This window comes from Lissotriton vulgaris, chromosome 3_1 (assembly GCF_964263255.1).
Source record: "Lissotriton vulgaris chromosome 3_1, aLisVul1.2, whole genome shotgun sequence".
In the NCBI taxonomy this organism is placed as follows: Eukaryota; Metazoa; Chordata; class Amphibia; order Caudata; family Salamandridae; genus Lissotriton; species Lissotriton vulgaris.
In genome coordinates this window covers 19,920,735-19,945,854 of record NC_141689.1, presented here as the reverse complement: position 1 = coordinate 19,945,854, position 25,120 = coordinate 19,920,735, and the positions used below count along the sequence as shown (strand labels likewise).

Sequence of the window (25,120 nt, the reverse complement as noted above, 5' to 3'; positions counted from 1 at the left end):
GTATTAATATAATACTATGTGATAGTATCTTTGTCAGTGGGGGTATTATTATTATACTATGTGAAAGTATCACTGTCAGTGGGTTTATTAATGTTATACTATGTCAAAGTATCACTGCCATTGGGTGTATTAATATTACATTATGTGTGAAAGTATCACTGTCATTGGGTGTATTGATATTATACTATGTGATAGTATATTTGTCATTGAGTGTATTAATATTAAATTATGTGTGAAAGTATCACTGTCATTGGGTGTATTAATATAATACTATGTGATAGTATCTTTGTCATTGGGTGTATTAATGTTATACTATGTGAAAGCATCACTGTCATTGAGTGTATTAATATTAAATTATGGGTGAAAGTATCACTGTCATTGGGTGTATTAATATTATACTACGTGAACGTATCACTGTCATTAGGTGTATTAATATTAAATTATGTGTGAAAGTATTACTGTCATTGGGTGCATTAATATTATACTATGTAAAAGTATCACTGTAATTGGGTGTATTGATATTATACTATGTGATAGTACATTTGTCATTGAGTGTATTAATATTAAATTATGTGTGAAAGTATCACTGTCATTGGGTGCATTAATATTATACTATGTAAAAGTATCACTGTAATTGGGTGTATTGATATTATACTATGTGAAGGTATCACTGTCATTGGGTGTATTAATATTATACTATGTGAAAGTATTACTGTCATTGGGTGTATTAATATTAAATTATGTGTGAAAGTATTACTGTCATTGGGTGCATTAATATTATACTATGTAAAAGTATCACTGTAATTGGGTGTATTGATATTATACTATGTGATAGTACATTTGTCATTGAGTGTATTAATATTAAATTATGTGTGAAAGTATCGCTGTCATTGGGTGTATTAATATAATACTATGTGAAAGTATCACTTACATTGGGTGTATTAATATTATACTATGTGATAGTATCTTTGTCAGTGGGTATATTAATATTATTCTATGTGAAAGTATCACTGCCATTGGGTGTATTAATATTAAATTATGTGTGAAAGTATTACTGTCATTGGGTGTATTAATATTATACTATGTGAAGGTATCGCTTTCATTGGGTGTATTAATATTATACTATGTGAAAGTATTACGGTCATTGGGTGTATTAATATTATACTATCTGAAAGTATCTCTGTCATTGGATGTATTAATATTATACTATGTGAACGTATCACTGCCATTGGGTGCATTGATATTATACTATGTGCTAGTATCTTTGTCAGTGGGTGTATTAATATTATACCATGTTAAAGTATCACTGTCATTGGGTGTATTAATATTATACTATGTGAACGTATCACTGTCATTGGGTGTATTAATATTATACTTTGTGAAAGTATCTCTGTCATTGGGTGCATTGATATTATACTATGTGATAGTATCTTTGTCAGTGGGTGTATTAATATTATACTCTGTGAAAGTATCACTGTCATTGGGTGTATTAATATTATACTATGTGAAAGTATCTCTGTCATTGGGTTTATTAATATTATACTATGTGAAAGTATCACTGTCATTGAGTGTATTAATATTATACTATGTGAAAGTATCTCTGTCATTGGATGTATTAATATTATACTATGTGAAAGTATTACTGTCATTGGCTGTATTAATATTATACTATGTGAAAGTATCTCTGTCATTGGGTTTATTAATATTATACTATGTGAAAGTATCTGTCATTGGGTGTATTAATATTATACTATGTGAATGTATCACTGTCATTGGGTGTATTGATATTATACTATGTGAACGTATCACTGCCATTGGGTGCATTGATATTATACTATGTGCTAGTATCTTTGTCAGTGGGTGTATTAATATTATACTGTGTGAAAGTATCACTGTCATTGGGTGTATTAATGTTATACTATGTGAAAGTATCTCTGTAATTGGGTGTATTAATATTATACTATGTGAATGTATCACTGTCATTGGGTGTATTAATATTATACTATGTGAAAGTATCCCTGTCATTTGGTGCATTGATATTATACTATGTGATAGTATCTTTGTCAGTGGGTGTATTAATATTATACTCTGTGAAAGTATCACTGTCATTGGGTGTATTAATATTATACTATGTGAAAGTATCTCTGTCATTGGGTTTATTAATATTATACTATGTGAAAGTATCACTGTCATTGGCTGTATTAATATTATACTATGTGAAAGTATCTCTGTCATTGGATGTATTAATATTATACTATGTGAACGTATCACTGTCATTGAGTGTATTAATATTATACTATGTGAAAGTATCACTGTCATTGAGTGTATTAATATTATACTATGTGAAAGTATCTCTGTCATTGGGTTTATTAATATTATACTATGTGAAAGTATCTCTGTCATTGGGTGTATTAATATTATACTATGTGAACGTATCACTGTCATTGGGTGTATTAATATTATACTATGTGAAAGTATCTCTGTCATTGGGTGTATTAATATTATACTATGTGAAAGTATCTCTGTCATTGGGTGTATTAATATTATACTATGTGAACCTATCACTGTCATTGGGTGTATTAATATTAAACTATGTGAACGTATCACTGTCATTGGGTGCATTGATATTATACTATGTGATAGTATCTTTGTCAGTGGGTGTATTAATATTATACTCTGTGAAAGTATCACTGTCATTGGGTGTATTAATATTATACTATGTGAAAGTATCTCTGTCATTGGGTTTATTAATATTATACTATGTGAAAGTATCACTGTCATTGGCTGTATTAATATTATACTATGCGAAAGTATCTCTGTCATTGGGTTTATTAATATTATACTATGTGAAAGTATCTCTGTCATTGGGTGTAATAATATTATACTCTGTGAAAGTATCACTGTCATTGCGTTTATTAATATTATACTATGTGAACGTATCACTGTCATTGGGTGTATTAATATTATACTATGTGAATGTATCTCTGTCATTGGATGTATTGATATTATACTATGTGAACGTATCACTGTCATTGGGTGCATTGATATTATACTATGTGATAGTATCTTTGTCAGTGGGTGTATTAATATTATACTATGTGAACGTATCACTGTCATTGGGTGTATTAATATTATACTATGTGAACGTATCACTGTCATTGGGTGTATTAATATTATACTATGTGAAAGTATCACTGTCATTGAGTGTATTGATATTATACTATGTGAACGTATCACTGTCATTGGGTGCATTGATATTATACTATGTGATAGTATCTTTGTCAGTGGGTGTATTAATATTATACTATGTGAAAGTATCACTGTCATTGAGTGTATTAATATTATACTACGTGAAAGTATCTCTGTCATTGGGTTTATTAATATTATACTATGTGAAAGTATCACTGTCATTGGGTGTATTAATATTATACTATGTGAACGTATCACTGTCATTGGGTGCATTGATATTATACTATGTGATAGTATCTTTGTCAGTGGGTGTATTAATATTATACTCTGTGAAAGTATCACTGTCATTGGGTGTATTAATATTATACTATGTGAAAGTATCTCTGTCATTGGGTTTATTAATATTATACTATGTGAAAGAATCTCTGTCATTGGGTGTATTAATATTATACTCTGTGAAAGTATCACTGTCATTGCGTTTATTAATATTATACTATGTGAACGTATCACTGTCATAGGGTGTATTAATATTATACTATGTGAATGTATCTCTGTCATTGGATGTATTGATATTATACTATGTGAAAGTATCACTGTCATTGGGTGCATTGATATTATACTATGTGATAGTATCTTTGTCAGTGGGTGTATTAATATTATACTATGTGAACGTATCACTGTCATTGGGTGTATTAATATTATACTATGTGAACGTATCACTGTCATTGGGTGTATTAATATTATACTATGTGAAAGTATCACTGTCATTGAGTGTATTAATATTATACTATGTGAACGTATCACTGTCATTGGGTGCATTGATATTATACTATTTGAAAGTATCTCTGTCATTGGGTGTATTAATATTATACTATGTGAAAGTATCTCTGTCATTGGGTTTATTAATATTATACTATGTGAAAGTATCTCTGTCATTGGGTGTATTAATATTATACTAAGTGAACGTATCACTGTCATTGGGTGTATTAATATTATACTATGTGAAAGTATCTCTGTCATTGGGTGTATTAATATTATACTATGTGAAAGTATCTCTGTCATTGGGTGTATTAATATTATACTATGTGAAGGTATCACTGTCATTGGGTGTATTAATATTATACTATGTGAACGTATCACTGTCATTGGGTGCATTGATATTATACTATGTGATAGTATCTTTGTCAGTGGGTGTATTAATATTATACTCTGTGAAAGTATCACTGTCATTGGGTGTATTAATATTATACTATGTGAAAGTATCTCTGTCATTGGGTTTATTAATATTATACTATGTGAAAGTATCACTGTCATTGGCTGTATTAATATTATACTATGCGAAAGTATCTCTGTCATTGGGTTTATTAATATTATACTATGTGAAAGTATCTCTGTCATTGGGTGTATTAATATTATACTCTGTGAAAGTATCACTGTCATTGCGTTTATTAATATTATACTATGTGAACGTATCACTGTCATTGGGTGTATTAATATTATACTATGTGAATGTATCTCTGTCATTGGATGTATTGATATTATACTATGTGAACGTATCACTGTCATTGGGTGCATTGATATTATACTATGTGCTAGTATCTTTGTCAGTGGGTGTATTAATATTATACTATGTGAACGTATCACTGTCATTGGGTGTATTAATATTATACTATGTGAACGTATCACTGTCATTGGGTGTATTAATATTATACTATGTGAACGTATCACTGTCATTGAGTGTATTAATATTATACTATGTGAAAGTATCTCTGTCATTGGATGTATTGGTATTATACTATGTGAACGTATCACTGTCATTGGGTGCATTGATATTATACTATGTGATAGTATCACTGCCATTGGGTGTATTAATATTATACTATGTGAAAGTATCTCTGTCATTGGGTGTATTAATATTATACTATGTGAACATATCACTGTCCTTGGGTGTATTAATATTATACTATGTGAACGTATCACTGTCATTGGGTGTAATAATATTATACTATGTGAACGTATCACTGTCATTGAGTGTATTAATATTATACTATGTGAAAGTATCTCTGTCATTGGATGTATTGGTATTATACTATGTGAACGTATCACTGTCATTGGGTGCATTGATATTATACTATGTGATAGTATCACTGCCATTGGGTGTATTAATATTATACTATGTGAAAGTATCTCTGTCATTGGGTGTATTAATATTATACTATGTGAACGTATCACTGTCATTGGGTGTATTAATATTATACTTTGTGAAAGTATCTCTGTCATTGGGTGCATTGATATTATACTATGTGATAGTATCTTTGTCAGTGGGTGTATTAATATTATACTCTGTGAAAGTATCACTGTCATTGGGTGTATTAATATTATACTATGTGAAAGTATCTCTGTCATTGGGTTTATTAATATTATACTATGTGAAAGTATCACTGTCATTGAGTGTATTAATATTATACTATGTGAAAGTATCTCTGTCATTGGATGTATTAATATTATACTATGTGAAAGTATTACTGTCATTGGCTGTATTAATATTATACTATGTGAAAGTATCTCTGTCATTGGGTTTATTAATATTATACTATGTGAAAGTATCTGTCATTGGGTGTATTAATATTATACTATGTGAACGTATCACTGTCATTGGGTGCATTGATATTATACTATTTGAAAGTATCTCTGTCATTGGGTGTATTAATATTATACTATGTGAAAGTATCTCTGTCATTGGGTGTAATAATATTATTCTAGGTGAACGTATCACTGTCATTGGGTGTATTAATATTATACTATGTGAAAGTATCTCTGTCATTGGGTGCATTGATATTATACTATGTGATAGTATCTTTGTCAGTGGGTGTATTAATATTATACTATGTGAAAGTATCTCTGTCATTGGGTGTATTAATATTATACTATGTGGACGTATCACTGTCATTGGGTGTATTAATATTATACTATGTGAAAGTATCTCTGTCATTGAATGTATTAATATTATACTCTGTGAAAGTATCACTGTCATTGGGTGTATTGATATTATACTATGTGATAGTATCTTTGTCAGTGGGTGTATTAATATTATACTCTGTGAAAGTATCACTGTCATTGGGTGTATTAATATTATACTATGTGAAAGTATCTCTGTCATTGGGTTTATTAATATTATACTATGTGAAAGTATCACTGTCATTGGCTGTATTAATATTATACTATGTGAAAGTATCTCTGTCATTGGATGTATTAATATTATACTCTGTGAAAGTATCACTGTCATTGGGTGTATTGATATTATACTATGTGATAGTATCTTTGTCAGTGGGTGTATTAATATTATACTATGTGAAAGTATCTCTGTCATTGGGTGTATTAATATTATACTATGTGAACGTATCACTGTCATTGGGTGTATTAATATTATACTATGTGAACGTATCTCTGTCAATGGGTGCATTGATATTATACTATGTGATAGTATCTTTGTCAGTGGGTGTATTAATATTATACTATGTGAAAGTATCTCTGTCATTGGGTTTATTAATATTATACTATGTGAAAGTATCACTGTCATTGGCTGTATTAATATTATACTATGTGAAAGTATCTCTGTCATTGGATGTATTAATATTATACTATGTGAAAGTGTCATTGTTACTGGGTGTATTAATATTATACTATGTGAAAGTGTCATTGTCACTGGGTGTATTGATATTATAGTATGTGAAAGTATCATTGTCACTGGGTGTATTAATATTATACTATGTGAAAGTATCACTGTCATTGGGTGTATTAATATTAAATTATGGGTGAAAGTATCACTGTCATTGGGTGTATTAATATTATACTATGTGAAAGTATCACTGTCATTGGGTGTATTGATATTATACTATGTGATAGTATATTTGTCATTGAGTGTATTAATATTAAATTATGTGTGAAAGTATCACTGTCATTGGGTGTATTAATATAATACTATGTGATAGTATCTTTGTCAGTGGGGGTATTATTATTATACTATGTGAAAGTATCACTGTCATTGGGTGTATTAATGTTATACTATGTCAAAGTATCACTTCCATTAGGTGTATTAATATTACATTATGTGTGCAAGTATTACTGTCATTGGGTGTATTAATATTATACTATGTGAAGGTATCACTGTCATTGGGTGTATTAATATTATATTATGTGAAAACACCATTGTCACTGGGTAAATTGATATTATACTATGTGAAAGTATCATTGTCACTGGGTGTATTGATATTATAGTATGTGAAAGTGTCATTGTCACTGGGTGTATTAATATTATACGATGTGAAAGCATCACTGTCATTGGGTGTATTAATATTAAATTATGGGTGAAAGTATCACTGTCATTGGGTGTATTAATATTATACTATGTGAAAGTATCACTGTCATTGGGTGTATTGATATTATACTATGTGATAGTATATTTGTCATTGAGTGTATTAATATTAAATTATGTGTGAAAGTATCACTGTCATTGGGTGTATTAATATAATACTATGTGATAGTATCTCTGTCAGTGGGTTTATTAATATTATACTATGTGAAAGTATCACTGTCATTGGGTGTATTAATGTTATACTATGTGAAAGCATCACTGTCATTGCGTGTATTAATATTAAATTATGGGTGAACGTATCACTGTCATTGGGTGTATTAATATTACACTATATGAAAGTATCACTGTCATTAGGTGTATTAATATTAAATTATGTGTGAAAGTATTACTGTCATTGGGTGCATTAATATTATTCTATGTAAAAGTATCACTGTAATTGGGTGTATTGATATTATACTATGTGATAGTACATTTGTCATTGAGTGTATTAATATTAAATTATGTGTGAAAGTATCACTGTCATTGGGTGTATTAATATAATAGTATGTGAAAGTATCACTGTCATTGGGTGTATTCATATTATACTATGTGAAAGTATCACTGTCATTAGGTGTATTAATATTAAATTATGTGTGAAAGTATTACTGTCATTGGGTGCATTAATATTATACTATGTGAAAGTATCACTGTAATTGGGTGTATTGATATTATAGTATGTGATAGTACATTTGTCATTGAGTGTATTAATATTAAATTATGTGTGAAAGTATCACTGTCATTGGGTGTATTAATATAATACTATGTGAAAGTATCACTTTCTTTGGGTGTATTAATATTATACTATGTGATAGTATCTTTGTCAGTGGGTATATTAATATTATTCTATGTGAAAGTATCACTGCCATTGGGTGTATTAATATTAAATTATGTGTGAAAGTATTACTGTCATTGGGTGTAATAATATTATACTATGTGAAGGTATCACTGTCATTGGGTGTATTAATATTATACTATGTGAAAGTATTACTGTCATTGGGTGTATTAATATTATAGTATCTGAAAGTATCTCTGTCATTGGATGTATTAATATTATACTATGTGAACGTATCACTGCCATTGGGTGCATTGATATTATACTATGTGCTAGTATCTTTGTCAGTGGGTGTATTAATATTATACCATGTGAAAGTATCACTGTCATTGGGTGTATTAATATTATACTATGTGCTAGTATCTTTGTCAGTGGGTGTATTAATATTATACTGTGTGAAAGTATCACTGTCATTGGGTGTATTAATGTTATACTATGTGATAGTATCACTGCCATTGGGTGTATTAATATTATACTATGTGAAAGTATCTCTGTCATTGGGTGTATTAATATTATACTCTGTGAAAGTATCACTGTCATTGGGTGTATTAATATTATACTATGTGAAAGTATCTCTGTCATTGGGTTTATTAATATTATACTATGTGAAAGTATCACTGTCATTGGCTGTATTAATATTATACTATGTGAAAGTATCTCTGTCATTGGATGTATTAATATTATACTATGTGAACGTATCACTGTCATTGAGTGTATTAATATTATACTATGTGAAAGTATCACTGTCATTGAGTGTATTAATATTATACTATGTGAAAGTATCTCTGTCATTGGGTGTATTAATATTATACTATGTGAACGTATCACTGTCATTGGGTGTATTAATATTATACTATGTGAACGTATCACTGTCATTGAGTGTATTAATATTATACTATGTGAAAGTATCTCTGTCATTGGGTGTAATAATATTATACTATGTGAAAGTATCTGTCATTGGGTGTATTAATATTATACTATGTGAACGTATCACTGTCATTGGGTGCATTGATATTATACTATGTGATAATATCTTTGTCAGTGGGTGTATTAATATTATACTATGTGAAAGTATCTCTGTCATTGGGTTTATTAATATTATACTATGTGAAAGTATTACTGTCATTGGCTGTATTAATATTATACTATGTGAAAGTATCTCTGTCATTGGATGTATTAATATTATACTATGTGAACGTATCACTGTCATTGAGTGTATTAATATTATACTATGTGAAAGTATCACTGTCATTGAGTGTATTAATATTATACTATGTGAAAGTATCTCTGTCATTGGGTGTATTAATTTTATACTATGTGAAAGTATCTCTGTCATTGGGTGTATTAATATTATACTATGTGAACGTATCACTGTCATTGGGTGTATTAATATTATACTATGTGAACGTATCACTGTCATTGGGTGCATTGATATTATACTATGTGATAGTATATTTGTCAATGGGTGTATTAATATTATACTCTGTGAAAGTATCACTGTCATTGGGTGCATTGATATTATACTATGTGATAGTATCTTTGTCAGTGGGTGTATTAATATTATACTATGTGAACGTATCACTGTCATTGGGTGTATTAATATTATATTATGTGAAAGTATCTCTGTCATTGGGTGTATTAATATTATACTATGTGAAAGTATCTCTGTCATTGGGTGTATTAATATTATACTATGTGAACGTATCACTGTCATTGGGTGTATTAATATTATACTATGTGAAAGTATCTCTGTCATTGGGTGTATTAATATTATACTCTGTGAAAGTATCACTGTCATTGCGTTTATTAATATTATACTATGTGAAAGTATCTCTGTCATTGGGTTTAATAATATTATACTATGTGAAAGTATCACTGTCATTGGCTGTATTAATATTATACTATGTGAAAGTATCTCTGTCATTGGGTTTATTAATATTATACTATGTGAAAGTATCTCTGTCATTGGGTGTATTAATATTATACTCTGTGAAAGTATCACTGTCATTGCGTTTATTAATATTATACTATGTGAACGTATCACTGTCATTGGGTGTATTAATATTATACTATGTGAATGTATCACTGTCATTGGCTGTATTAATATTATACTATGCGAAAGTATCTCTGTCATTGGGTTTATTAATATTATACTATGTGAAAGTATCTCTGTCATTGGGTGTATTAATATTATACTCTGTGAAAGTATCACTGTCATTGCGTTTATTAATATTATACTATGTGAACGTATCACTGTCATTGGGTGTATTAATATTATACTATGTGAATTTATCACTGTCATTGGCTGTAATAATATTATACTATGCGAAAGTATCTCTGTCATTGGGTTTATTAATATTATACTATGTGAAAGTATCTCTGTCATTGGGTGTATTAATATTATACTCTGTGAAAGTATCACTGTCATTGCGTTTATTAATATTATACTATGTGAACGTATCACTGTCATTGGGTGTATTAATATTATACTATGTGAATGTATCTCTGTCATTGGATGTATTGATATTATACTATGTGAACGTATCACTGTCATTGGGTGCATTGATATTATACTATGTGATAGTATCTTTGTCAGTGGGTGTATTAATATTATACTATGTGAACGTATCACTGTCATTGGGTGTATTAATATTATACTATGTGAACGTATCACTGTCATTGGGTGTATTAATATTATACTATGTGAACGTATCACTGTCATTGAGTGTATTAATATTATACTATGTGAACGTATCACTGTCATTGAGTGTATTAATATTATACTATGTGAAAGTATCACTGTCATTGGGTGTATTAATATTATACTATGTGAAAGTATCTCTGTCATTGGGTTTATTAATATTATACTATGTGAAAGTATTACTGTCATTGGCTGTATTAATATTATACTATGTGAAAGTATCTCTGTCATTGGATGTATTAATATTATACTATGTGAACGTATCACTGTCATTGAGTGTATTAATATTATACTATGTGAAAGTATCACTGTCATTGAGTGTATTAATATTATACTATGTGAAAGTATCTCTGTCATTGGGTGTATTAATTTTATACTATGTGAAAGTATCTCTGTCATTGGGTGTATTAATATTATACTATGTGAACGTATCACTGTCATTGGGTGTATTAATATTATACTATGTGAACGTATCACTGTCATTGGGTGCATTGATATTATACTATGTGATAGTATATTTGTCAATGGGTGTATTAATATTATACTCTGTGAAAGTATCACTGTCATTGGGTGCATTGATATTATACTATGTGATAGTATCTTTGTCAGTTGGTGTATTAATATTATACTATGTGAACGTATCACTGTCATTGGGTGTATTAATATTATATTATGTGAAAGTATCTCTGTCATTGGGTGTATTAATATTATACTATGTGAAAGTATCTCTGTCATTGGGTGTATTAATATTATACTATGTGAACGTATCACTGTCATTGGGTGTATTAATATTATAGTATGTGAAAGTATCTCTGTCATTGGGTGTATTAATATTATACTCTGTGAAAGTATCACTGTCATTGCGTTTATTAATATTATACTATGTGAAAGTATCTCTGTCATTGGGTTTAATAATATTATACTATGTGAAAGTATCACTGTCATTGGCTGTATTAATATTATACTATGCGAAAGTATCTCTGTCATTGGGTTTATTAATATTATACTATGTGAAAGTATCTCTGTCATTGGGTGTATTAATATTATACTCTGTGAAAGTATCACTGTCATTGCGTTTATTAATATTATACTATGTGAACGTATCACTGTCATTGGGTGTATTAATATTATACTATGTGAATGTATCACTGTCATTGGCTGTATTAATATTATACTATGCGAAAGTATCTCTGTCATTGGGTTTATTAATATTATACTATGTGAAAGTATCTCTGTCATTGGGTGTATTAATATTATACTCTGTGAAAGTATCACTGTCATTGCGTTTATTAATATTATACTATGTGAACGTATCACTGTCATTGGGTGTATTAATATTATACTATGTGAATGTATCTCTGTCATTGGATGTATTGATATTATACTATGTGAACGTATCACTGTCATTGGGTGCATTGATATTATACTATGTGATAGTATCTTTGTCAGTGGGTGTATTAATATTATACTATGTGAACGTATCACTGTCATTGGGTGTATTAATATTATACTATGTGAACGTATCACTGTCATTGGGTGTATTAATATTATACTATGTGAACGTATCACTGTCATTGAGTGTATTAATATTATACTATGTGAAAGTATCTCTGTCATTGGATGTATTGATATTATACTATGTGAACGTATCACTGTCATTGGGTGCATTGATATTATACTATGTGATAGTATCACTGCCATTGGGTGTATTAATATTATTCTATGTGAAAGTATCTCTGTCATTGGGTGTATTAATATTATACTATGTGAACGTATCACTGTCATTGGGTGTATTAATATTATACTATGTGAAAGTATCTCTGTCATTGGGTGCATTGATATTATACTATGTGATAGTATCTTTGTCAGTGGGTGTATTAATATTATACTCTGTGAAAGTATCACTGTCATTGGGTGTATTAATATTATACTATGTGAAAGTATCTCTGTCATTGGGTTTATTAATATTATACTATGTGAAAGTATCACTGTCATTGAGTGTATTAATATTATACTATGTGAAAGTATCTCTGTCATTGGATGTATTAATATTATACTATGTGAAAGTATTACTGTCATTGGCTGTATTAATATTATACTATGTGAAAGTATCTCTGTCATTGGGTTTATTAATATTAGACTATGTGAAAGTATCTGTCATTGTGACGTAAATAATTAATTTACTATCTTAATTTCTATACAGGTAAGTACTTAATCAATAATAACTCAGATCGGAAGAAAAAAGACAGAGTCCGTGGTGTTAGAGTTCTTAGGGGTTTTATTCCTTAAAAAGGAATGGTCAAGACCAGGATATCATATTCTGACCACCCCAGGGGTGTCAGAAGGGATAGAGCAACATTTTATTGACAATACATAGCTTATATACTTAATTTACACCATAAGAAGTAATGCAGTAGGCGTAACAGCTGAGAGAAGACAAGATAACAGTATCCACGTGTTACTAGTACGTAATCAAGAGGCGTGGACTAGGCGTGAACTGGAGGTGTGTGCTAGGAACGTCACAGATAGGTGTCACAGGTGGGTGGCACTAAGCAGAGATGTGGCAATGTCAGCAGAAATTGGAAACTTGGATGCGCGCGCAGCTGCATGACGTGTGAATGACGTGAAGCTGGAGGGTGCAGGGGACTTGACATTCGAACTGACGGAAAGAGACAGAAGTCTGGCATGTCAGATCAACTTGTACTTTTATCATATCTGATATCTGATGTTGTAGGAACTAAGCTATCTGGGCGGAAAGGTCTCTGGGGCAGAAGTTATTCTATACTGACTGAGAGTGCGTGTATAAGCGCCTAAGTGTCTGCAGGAGAAGCGTGGGGGCATGGGCCTTCCATGGGAGCATGGTAACAGAGGCTATGAATTACTTGAATTACTTGCACAGAGACAGGCCGGCCCTTCGGCTCTGCAGCTGGGAGGATGTTTACTTAAACTAGTAGGCAGGAATGCATTTTCGAGGAGCAGATCAGATAATTCGAAGGTTGAAGTCAGTCTTGGCAGAAAACAGGCTGAGCTGAGCGCGAGGGGCCGCGCTGGAAGTAAGTCAGAGTTCACGGGTACAGAGGCAGCCTGGGCTGAGGCCCTCGGAGTCAGAAGCCAGAAAAGAGGCTCGGTGGCAGAAATTCAGGGCCTACTCAGCTAGAGCTGGAAAACGTAGAAGTACACCACAAAAAGACGTTGGCATGGCATACTTAGGAACGGACTATTCAACCCATTCAGGGTGGGTCTGAAAGAGGACATGTTAACGTTGGACGCAAATGTGTTTGCGTCTTCATAGCTGACACAGGAGGGAAGTTACATGTACTTTAAGCTGATACATGGAGTCGGTGGGGTACACGATAGGGAACATAACATGACCAAAATTTATATTTCCTCATTCCCTCCTTGTTCCCTCCTTGTTCCCTACGGACCCTTCATGAAATCTCGATCCTCATGAATCTCGATCCTCATGAATCGATCAGTTTGTTCTTGCAGCATCATTTGCTCATCTTTCTTTCTTTGACGGTTTGAGAGGAAACTGGAATGTTCAATGCAGGATGTGGCACTCAGTCCACAAATCGCTGGCCCACACTGTAGGCACAGGCAGCAACTGAATACTATGACTAGGCCAATGCCTAGGAAGGATAGGATCTTCCATCCCCAAGCAGTTAACGTTGTCCAGAACCAACCGGACCAAGTCCAGGTGCCTGGATTCTGATGTATCAGATTTGCAATTTTATGAAGACGGGTGATAGCTGTGTATACAGATGGCGCGTTTTCTGGGATGAAAACACAGCAACTTGACCCGATGACCTTACAAGCTCCACCTCGATCTGCCAAGATGACGTCAATCACAAGACGATTTTGAAGGACAACAATCCGCATAGCAGACTGTTCCTCTGTTATGTTACTTAAAGCGGAAGCGGTTTCATGTACTACTGCTTCAAGTGTTCTAGTTAATCTACGTATTATTTTACTATTTTGGACGGGGCCTACAAAGAAAAAGAATCCTTTATTAAAATCTGTGTATTGTTCCCATGCCGTTTCAGTATAATCGACAAGCGGGAGGTCTCTTTGGAATCTATTGCTTACTAGATTTGGGTTACGATGATAATCAGGGGGAGCTAAGAAAACAGGGGGCAGAAGGAAAGCAAGGTAACAGGTACCATCCCAATCTGGAGGTAGACTTATGTATGCGGTATGGCCACAAACAAAATATGTATGTCGTCTAGCTCGGAATGAGGACTTACCCTCATCAGTGGATTCAATAGCAAGAATCATAAGGTTTTCTGTGTAATTGCCTAACCCATATACTTCATTTTCTAGATCAGTTCCTACGGAAACAGATTGACCTTCACTATTAGGGTAACAGGCGTAGAATAGGACTGAATTAAGGTTTCCCCAAATCCATTCCCCTTCGGGGGTAACGGCAATAACGGGACCTAAAGATTTAGGTATTTTATTAAGAATTTTAAACCATGCACCACAGGAGCCATTGTGCGAGAATGGATACGGAAAAAGAGGCAGAGCTCCCTGGTATTTCTGATGGGGAGGGAGTCGGCCACATACCCAGCAATTGGTAGCATTGCTGGTCTGATGAGAGTGATGTAACATACTAATGAATGTATTGTTGCGCAGCGCAAGTCTGTAAGAAAGTTCATGTGGAGGCAATTCGCTAAAAGAATGTTCAGCAGATACATTGTAAGCAGATTGTTCACGCTTGAGAATAGGCCAGTAGATAGGTAGCAGAATACTAGCAACAATAATTAAAATACTCAGAATAAACATGATTAATAGTGTCACTATACAGTGACTACGAAGTGATTTACAATATGCACGTTTTTTGAATCGTCTCTCTCTCTCTCTATCTCGATCTAGGGGATACATGTCAGAAACTATTTAACCGATTCACCTAGGGGAGGACTTAAACAATTAAACTGTCTGATTTGCTAGATCGGAGTTTCGACCTGTACTCCTCTTGGGGAGTTTTTTCTCGTTCGGTAACTGTAAAGTCTTTTGGCTCAACACAGTCTTTGGTGGGGGTGGACGAGTCTCGGTCTGGTTTCAGTTCATGGAATTTTTTCACATGACTCGTATGAACCCACCCCTTTCTCCCTTCGATCTTCACGGCGGTCCTCGTGGTGAGAAGGACGGTCTTCGGGGATTTCCAGCGGGGCTCCAGCGGACTCTTCCTATCAAAATTTCGCACCAATACTAGATCCCCAGGACGGACATCATGCGGCTTTACATCAGTGTTGTCAGGGAAGGCTGCGGCAACCTGTGAACGACATGATTGGAGTGCAGACATCAAGGAGGCAAGGTAATCTGTCAACATATTACAATCAACATCAGTGATTTTCTTTGGAATGGGCGTCCCCCACATATTCGGTGGTCTGCCAAAAACCACTTCGTACGGGGATAGCCCTGATCTCGAGTGGGCCACCATTCTCATATAGAACAGTGCCACTGGCAGGGCGACTATCCAGTCGACCCCTTTCTCCTGACATATTTTTGCAAGGCGTATTTTTAGTGTCTGGTTATGCCTTTCTACAAGGCCTGCAGCTTCGGGATGTCGGACACAATGGAATTTCCACTGGTATCCTAGCAGTAAAGAAACTTGCTTCATTAGCTCGGACGAGAAAGGTTGTCCGTTATCTGAGTACACGACACGAGGCAAACCGTACCGTGGGAAGAATTCACGAACCAGCTGCTTGGCAGTGGTCGGAGCAGTATAGTCTGAGACTGGGTAGGCTTCGGTCCAACGGGAAAGTGCACAAACAACTACAAGGACATACTTGAATCCTCGACAACGGTTCATCTGGATATAATCCATCTGGAGGACTTCAAAAGGGTGATCGGGAGGATGAAATCCACCTTGCTCTACAGGGACGCTTTTACCTGGGTTAAACTGACAACAGATCATGCAAGTACGCACTTTCTGTTTTGCGGCTGCTCGTAAGTGTTTATTACTCCAGAGATTTTGTAAACTGTCTAACATCGCTTTTTCTCCTAGATGTGCTGGACTATGTGCTGTATTTATCATGACTTGAACCATAGAGTCAGGGAGAAACCATGTAGATTTACCCTTCGTCATCCAACCTTGATCTGTCTGGATCCCTCCTAGTTCAGTCCACTTCTTTATTTCATCTGCGGTGGCATGTGTCTGAATATCAATTACGTCTAGAGCGGGATCCTTAACTGCCATACACTTTGTCGGTACTATTGTCTTTGTCACATCAGTTGTCTGGGTGTGAGTCAGTGCTGTATGTTTTGCTGTCTGGTCTGCCAGGTCATTACCCTGGGAAACAGAATCTGTAACTTTAGTATGTGCTTTACACTTCATAACAGATATGCCTGAAGGCAGATGTATTGCTTCTAACAGTGCTTGAATGAGGGGACCGTGTTGGATCTTGGCACCATGGGAGGTAAAAAAACCTCTTTCTTGCCATAACATGCCGAAGTTGTGTACGACTCCGAACGCATAACGGGAATCAGTATATATGTTGACATTTCTGTTCTTGGCTAGTATACAGGCTCGGGTCAGAGCAATAAGCTCTGCCGCTTGAGCGGACAGTGTGTCAATACGATGTGTTTCTTTAACTTCGGTTTCAGTGGTCACTGCATACGCGGCCACTAATTCTCCTGTATTAGTTCTCATGCATGAACCGTCCACATAAAGTGTCAGGTCTGGATTTGTCAGTGGGACATCTGTTAAATCTCGTCTAGGCTTTGTTACTGCATTAATGATCTCTATACAATCATGCGGGGCTGGATTTGTCACAATTGAGGGTAACAATGTTGCGGGGTTCAGAATGCTGCAGCGTCTGATTTCTATGTGTGGCTGGAATAGCGTCAATTCATAACCTGTCAGTCGTGCTATAGTCAAGTGCTGAGTCTGGGTTCTGTTTAACAGAACCTCTACAGAGTGTCGAACTTGTACTGTTAATTGATGGCCTAAAACAATTGAATCACTCTGTCTAATGGCTAATGCTGTTGCTGCTACTGACTTCAGGCACGCAGGGAGTGCCTGGGCTACTGAATCCAATGTACTTGAGAAATAAGCGCAAGGCTTATGTGAACCTGCTTGATCTTGAGTGAGGACAGACAATGCTGTACCATCACGTTCTGTAACAAAAAGTGTAAACGGTTTGCTGTAACATGGTGTCGCTAAAACTGGTGCTTGACATAAGGCTTTCTTTAATTCTTCAAAAGCTTGTGTGTGTTCCTGAGTCCAAGGGAGGACAGTCGAAGTCGCTGCCTCCTGTGTCGTTAACTGGATGAGTGGTTTAGCCAGAAATGCATATTGCGGAATCCATTGTCTGCAGTATGAGGTGAGGCCTATGAAGGCCCGCACTTCCTTTTGTGTCTGGGTTGTGGCATATTTACAATTAACTGAATGCGATCGGGAGTGAGCTGTCTCCCCACTTTGGACAGCAAGTGACCCAAGTACACAACTTGCTGAACACAGAATTGTAGCTTCGAAGGGGACACCTTGTGTCCCTTGTCAGCCAGAAAGTGTAAAACTGTCAGTGATGCTTGTTCGCATTCGGGCTCACTTCGTGCGGTGATCAGCAGATCATCGACGTATTGCAGTAAAGCGGTGTTAACTGGCATTTGAATACAATCGAGTTGTCTTTTCAGTGCTTGACTGTAGATGCTGGGGCTTTCTGTGAATCCTTGAGGTGCGCGGGAAAATTTGAAACTTCGTCCATTTAAACTGAATCCAAAAAGATATTGGCTGTCTGGGTCAATAGGTACACTAAAGAAGGCGTTCTTGAGGTCTATTACAGTAAAGAACGTTGCTTCAGAATCAATAGCAGTCAATAGGGAAGAGATATCGGGAACCACAGGGTACTGTGGTACAATGCATTTGTTCAATTCTCTTAGATCAATCACCAGCCGATATACTGGCGGTGCATTGGGGTCGGTACGTTTAAGAATCGGAATGATGGGTGAATTACAGACATTGGAGTCGGTCTCTACGACCACTCCTTGGGCAATGAGCTCCTCAATGATTTTCAGTAAAGCCACTACAGCATCGGGTGGTAACTTGTATTGTCTGATTCTGGGTAAAACAACACCTGCCTTGAGCGTAACACGGTATGGGGTGATATGCATGCAACCTACATCAGTTGGGCCTTTTGCCCACAAGTAATCTGGCACATTTTTCAATCTGACATCAAACTCTCGCAAAACATAATGACCCTTGAAATCCCGCAGAAAGAGTCTAACTCCCTCCGGGGAACAGCATATTATAGCTCCTAGAGCCTTCAGAGTTTTTATTCCTAACAGATTTTCTGGGCATGATTTCGTAAGCAACAAGTCTGTAATACGTGATAATGGACCCACAGCCAGGGGAACGGGTTGCGTTACCTCATTTACAATAGGCTGTCCTGAAAAACCAAGGGAAACATTCTGTGAGCCTGAGAGGGGTGCCCCTGGGACTTCATCATGGCTGATTGTGGTGCGACTTGCCCCTGTGTCAATTAAAAACTTTCTGTCTTTTCCCACTACGTGACTGTGTACATAAGGACCTTCTTGATCTACAGGAATTTCAATAAGAGGCAAGCCACCTTCCCTCTCTAGGCTGTTTCATGTATATCGGGGGTAATCTGGGTATGCAGACTGGGCATACTGGTACATCTGTTGCGAAACTTGCTGAGTCGCGGCAATGGGCTGTGGCTGTGGTACCGCTACTGTCTGTGCTGTGTGTGACGAGGCATGCATAGGCTGTGTATTCTGCATGGGTTGTTCGTTCTGTGAGGTCTGTTGATGCCCATGGTCATGTCTAGGCGGATGCGGTCTTTCTTTAGTTTTACCTGTTGCTATATTATGTTTCAGGACTGGGCATTCATGTACATAATGACCTGGCTGCTTGCAGTAATTGCATGTCCCTTTAACGGGAGCGGTAATGTGACTTGTCTGGGTCCCACCCTTTCTCTGACCGTCGGCTGGGACTGTCTGGGCTACTAACATTTTCATCTTCGTGTCTTTCATGCGTTTTTGTTCCTGATCGTGTTCTTCTCTAATTCTGTTCTGATGGTATTGGAGCATCTGTAACATCTGGGATGGCGTATTTGCCTGCCAAGTACTTTCAACTTTGTACACTCGATTCTTAACTAATGGTAGGGAATTCTCGACTAATTTTGATACAAAAAGATGCGGATATGACTCGCTACTTGGTTTGAGACCACTATTAATAATGAAACATTTCTCGAATCTTGAATAGAAGTCACTAGTATCTTCATCATGTTTCTGTTTACAGGACGAGATGGCGTCCCAATCTTCCTTTCTAGTTGTCACTAATCTTGGCAGGACCTGTACTATCAAACTGGGTAATGCTTTAGTTTTCTCCCCAAGGCCTACCCCTAGGACACGTTTACTCTCTTCGTCTTCTATTTCTGCCCATGCAATCTTTTTGTCCCCCACCTCCCATTCCTTTTCCCTTAATTTCTCGTAGATGCCCGTGGGCAGCAGTACCTTCAACATTTTCATGATATCCTCATACGTGTAATCCCCCATTAGTAACATGTCTTTAAGCTCTCGGTGAAAACCTGCCGGGTCTTTATCATGACACGGGACTAGTTTCTTCATTTCTAACAGTTCTAACTTGGTCAGAGGCGTGTGAACATACACGCGTTTCAAGAGATGATCTTCACCCATAACAGGGTGCACTTCTCGTAAGGGGTTCTGACTTTCAATGCCACCCAGGCGTTGCATGTGATACATTTTCCTTTCTGGAGGCGGGGCGGGAACATATTCAGAGCTTACAAAAGTGTTATATTTATGTCGTTGTTCCAGAATTATTTGTATTAACTTGGTACTTAAGCCTCTCCATCTATCCATGAGTAGTGCTTCTAGTGTTTCGTGTAAGGGACCTGGGTCAGAATGATGGTTTCTGTACTTGATGAGGAGGTGCTGAATCATGTATACACCTGCTAATTTCTGCTCATCTGGGGAAAGGTTCAGAAACGTCTGTGCTACGGTGTCATCATTATATATGTCTGGATTTTCGGCCCATAATATGGCGGACCGGGCTAGTTCTTGTTCATCCATAGAATTGAGTACATGGTACCCCATTCGGTCTCGAAGCCTTTTATCAGTCTCCTGAAACTGATGTTCAGAAGAATTCGGGTTTGTTAAGGCAGAGAAGAAAACTCTCTTGCTTTCTGGACGAATGCCCTTCCTAAGGTAAGTTCCCTTACCTACATACGCTATAGTATCTGTAGTCTTTTCTGGTTCTTCACGTTCCTCTTCCTCCTCGGAGGAAGCCTTTTCTTTCTCTTTTTGGTGTGCTTCTATCACTGCTTTTCTTATTTTCCTGTACATACTGGCTATGCAAGTCCCCTTGTCATGTTTTCCTTCAGATATGTTTTGGCCCCACTTGTTTAGTGCATCTAATTCACTCTGATCTGTCCCAGGCCTATCTCGTTCTCTTATTAGACAATTTATAAAAAATCGTAATATCTGTGCTTGAATGTCGACTTTCTGATGCTCCATGGCATCCTTAATACTGTCAGGGTCTACTCCAGTCTGAACAAACTTATATATTCGATCTAGGCGCTCCTTCATTCCTGCATAGCACAGCAGGAAATCAGTAGCAGATCTTAACCGTAGTGATGCCAACATCATTATATCATCTTTTCCGGGTACTGGATCATATCGGCAAACTGAAAGGTTTTCTTTGAATATGTCAAGGCGGGGTGACCTGAACGTGAGAGGACTCTGCATATCCCTGAGATTGAATCTGTGTGTTAATGGCGGGGTCCGGAGACCCACAGTCGCACCTCCTGAAGCGGAAGCTTGGGCATCATCTCTATGTGGAGTCTGTATCTGAACTTGAATTTGTCTTTTAGTAGGGTCAGGTAAACGTGATTTCGGTAGGTCAATTTTGGGTACGGGAAGTGGTGGGGCTGGCGGAACAGGGGTAGTCTGTCGTGGTACTGGCGGAATACGATCTGGGGGCAGGTTACCACCCCCGTCCCTGTCAGTAGGCAAGGCACGAACAGGCAGATTGGTGTAAGCCGGTGCTACATCCTCTAGATAAGAATTTAGGAATATATCTTTAGTGGTTCTGTGCATTACTTTAGTTGGGATCAATGGTGACGGTAGGTTTTTCGGTGTTTCTGAAATGGCCTCAGGGGAACCCTCGGACGCAAGATACATGCCGTTTACGAGATTGTTTCGTGCACGGTCTATTTGTTCTGTTTTGACTCGGATCCCTTCAGTAACTAATTCGTTTTCTTGGGCTTTTTCTGATTCTTTAAGTCTGTCTTCTCTACGGAGTGTTTTCTCAGCACGCTTATGTGCTTCCTTACGCCAAAATTCTATGGCGTCTTTCTGAGATTGTCTAGCTTTCTTTTTCCATAATGCTTCTTCTACCTTCATGATGCACTCGGCATCCCATGTAGCGGGCCATCTGTGTCTTTCGTCTAGATGTTTAGTATAGTCGGCCCATAAATCTAGATATAATATGGCATCTATGCCATGCTTGTGGTACATAAAGTTACCTGGAGTGTCCCTAGGGGGGATAGGAATTTCTTCCTCTAGTATCCCTTTCCTAGTTCCTATCTGCTTTAACTTGTTGAAAAACGGCATTTTGCTTACTTAGTACTGAATGCTCAATCCTTGGTTTACTTAATACTGGGTACAGCTAGTTATACAAGAACACAATAATACACATTAAAACAGTCACTCACACAACGACATTAATCACATGGCAAAACATTTAAAGGCACATATAACTACCCCCCTACACTAGATGTACTGCTAAACAGCACAGATACACTGCTGAGCACAGTGCAAGAACTGAAAAATTCGGATATACTGCTAAACAGTACAGATACACTGTCTAAAACAGTGCAGACCGGACTTGTGTACCCAAACCCGTCTAGATACGTCCCAGCAATGGTACTCACCGGGAAGCACGGAAAACAGAAGGCCTCGGAAAACTCGACTGGACTCGACTCGACACTTCGGAAAACTTCGGACAACTTCGGAAAACTTCGGAAACCTGGTGGGCCTCTTGACACCTCGGACCTTGCTTCTTTCGGCTAGGCTCTGGTCGGGATCCTCCGCACTCCTCACCGCCTCGTCTGGGTACTGATCGCAGTCTTCGTCACCTCCGTGGACCAGAGGGAGATGCAGGAAATCCTGCCGGTACGCGTAAGTTCCTTCTAGCTGATGGCAGGGGACAGAGCTTGTACCGCACCTACCGGCGCGTGAGGTGGGGGAGGGGTCCCTATTCGGGCGCCAGAATGACGTAAATAATTAATTTACTATCTTAATTTCTATACAGGTAAGTACTTAATCAATAATAACTCAGATCGGAAGAAAAAAGACAGAGTCCGTGGTGTTAGAGTTCTTAGGGGTTTTATTCCTTAAAAAGGAATGGTCAAGACCAGGATATCATATTCTGACCACCACAGGGGTGTCAGAAGGGATAGAGCAACATTTTATTGACAATACATAGCTTATATACTTAATTTACACCATAAGAAGTAATGCAGTAGGCGTAACAGCTGAGAGAAGACAAGATAACAGTATCCACGTGTTACTAGTACGTAATCAAGAGGCGTGGACTAGGCGTGAACTGGAGGTGTGTGCTAGGAACGTCACAGATAGGTGTCACAGGTGGGTGGCACTAAGCAGAGATGTGGCAATGTCAGCAGAAATTGGAAACTTGGATGCGCGCGCAGCTGCATGACGTGTGAATGACGTGAAGCTGGAGGGTGCAGGGGACTTGACATTCGAACTGACGGAAAGAGACAGAAGTCTGGCATGTCAGATCAACTTGTACTTTTATCATATCTGATATCTGATGTTGTAGGAACTAAGCTATCTGGGCGGAAAGGTCTCTGGGGCAGAAGTTATTCTATACTGACTGAGAGTGCGTGTATAAGCGCCTAAGTGTCTGCAGGAGAAGCGTGGGGGCATGGGCCTTCCATGGGAGCATGGTAACAGAGGCTATGAATTACTTGAATTACTTGCACAGAGACAGGCCGGCCCTTCGGCTCTGCAGCTGGGAGGATGTTTACTTAAACTAGTAGGCAGGAATGCATTTTCGAGGAGCAGATCAGATAATTCGAAGGTTGAAGTCAGTCTTGGCAGAAAACAGGCTGAGCTGAGCGCGAGGGGCCGCGCTGGAAGTAAGTCAGAGTTCACGGGTACAGAGGCAGCCTGGGCTGAGGCCCTCGGAGTCAGAAGCCAGAAAAGAGGCTCGGTGGCAGAAATTCAGGGCCTACTCAGCTAGAGCTGGAAAACGGAGAAGTACACCACAAAAAGACGTTGGCATGGCATACTTAGGAACGGACTATTCAACCCATTCAGGGTGGGTCTGAAAGAGGACATGTTAACGTTGGACGCAAATGTGTTTGCGTCTTCATAGCTGACACAGGAGGGAAGTTACATGTACTTTAAGCTGATACATGGAGTCGGTGGGGTACACGATAGGGAACATAACATGACCAAAATTTATATTTCCTCAATTGGGTGTATTCATATTATACTATGTGAACGTATCACTGTCATTGGGTGCATTGATATTATACTATGTGATAGTATCTTTGTCAGTGGGTGTATTAATATTATACTCTGTGAAAGTATCACTGTCATTGGGTGTATTAATATTATACTATGTGAAAGTATCTCTGTCATTGGGTTTATTAATATTATACTATGTGAAAGTATCACTGTCATTGGCTGTATTAATATTATACTATGCGAAAGTATCTCTGTCATTGGGTTTATTAATATTATACTATGTGAAAGTATCTCTGTCATTGGGTGTATTAATATTATACTCTGTGAAAGTATCACTGTCATTGCGTTTATTAATATTATACTATGTGAACGTATCACTGTCATTGGGTGTATTAATATTATACTATGTGAATGTATCTCTGTCATTGGATGTATTGATATTATACTATGTGAACGTATCACTGTCATTGGGTGTATTGATATTATACTATGTGATAGTATCTTTGTC

The 25,120-nt window shown here is 36.5% G+C and overlaps 1 protein-coding gene across 1 annotated transcript in view; it reads right to left on the bottom strand.

The window, feature by feature from the left end:
- Positions 1–25,120, bottom strand: part of LOC147725836 (vomeronasal type-2 receptor 26-like) — a 667,311-nt gene that overhangs the window by 559,743 nt on the left and 82,448 nt on the right. The window lies entirely within an intron of this gene.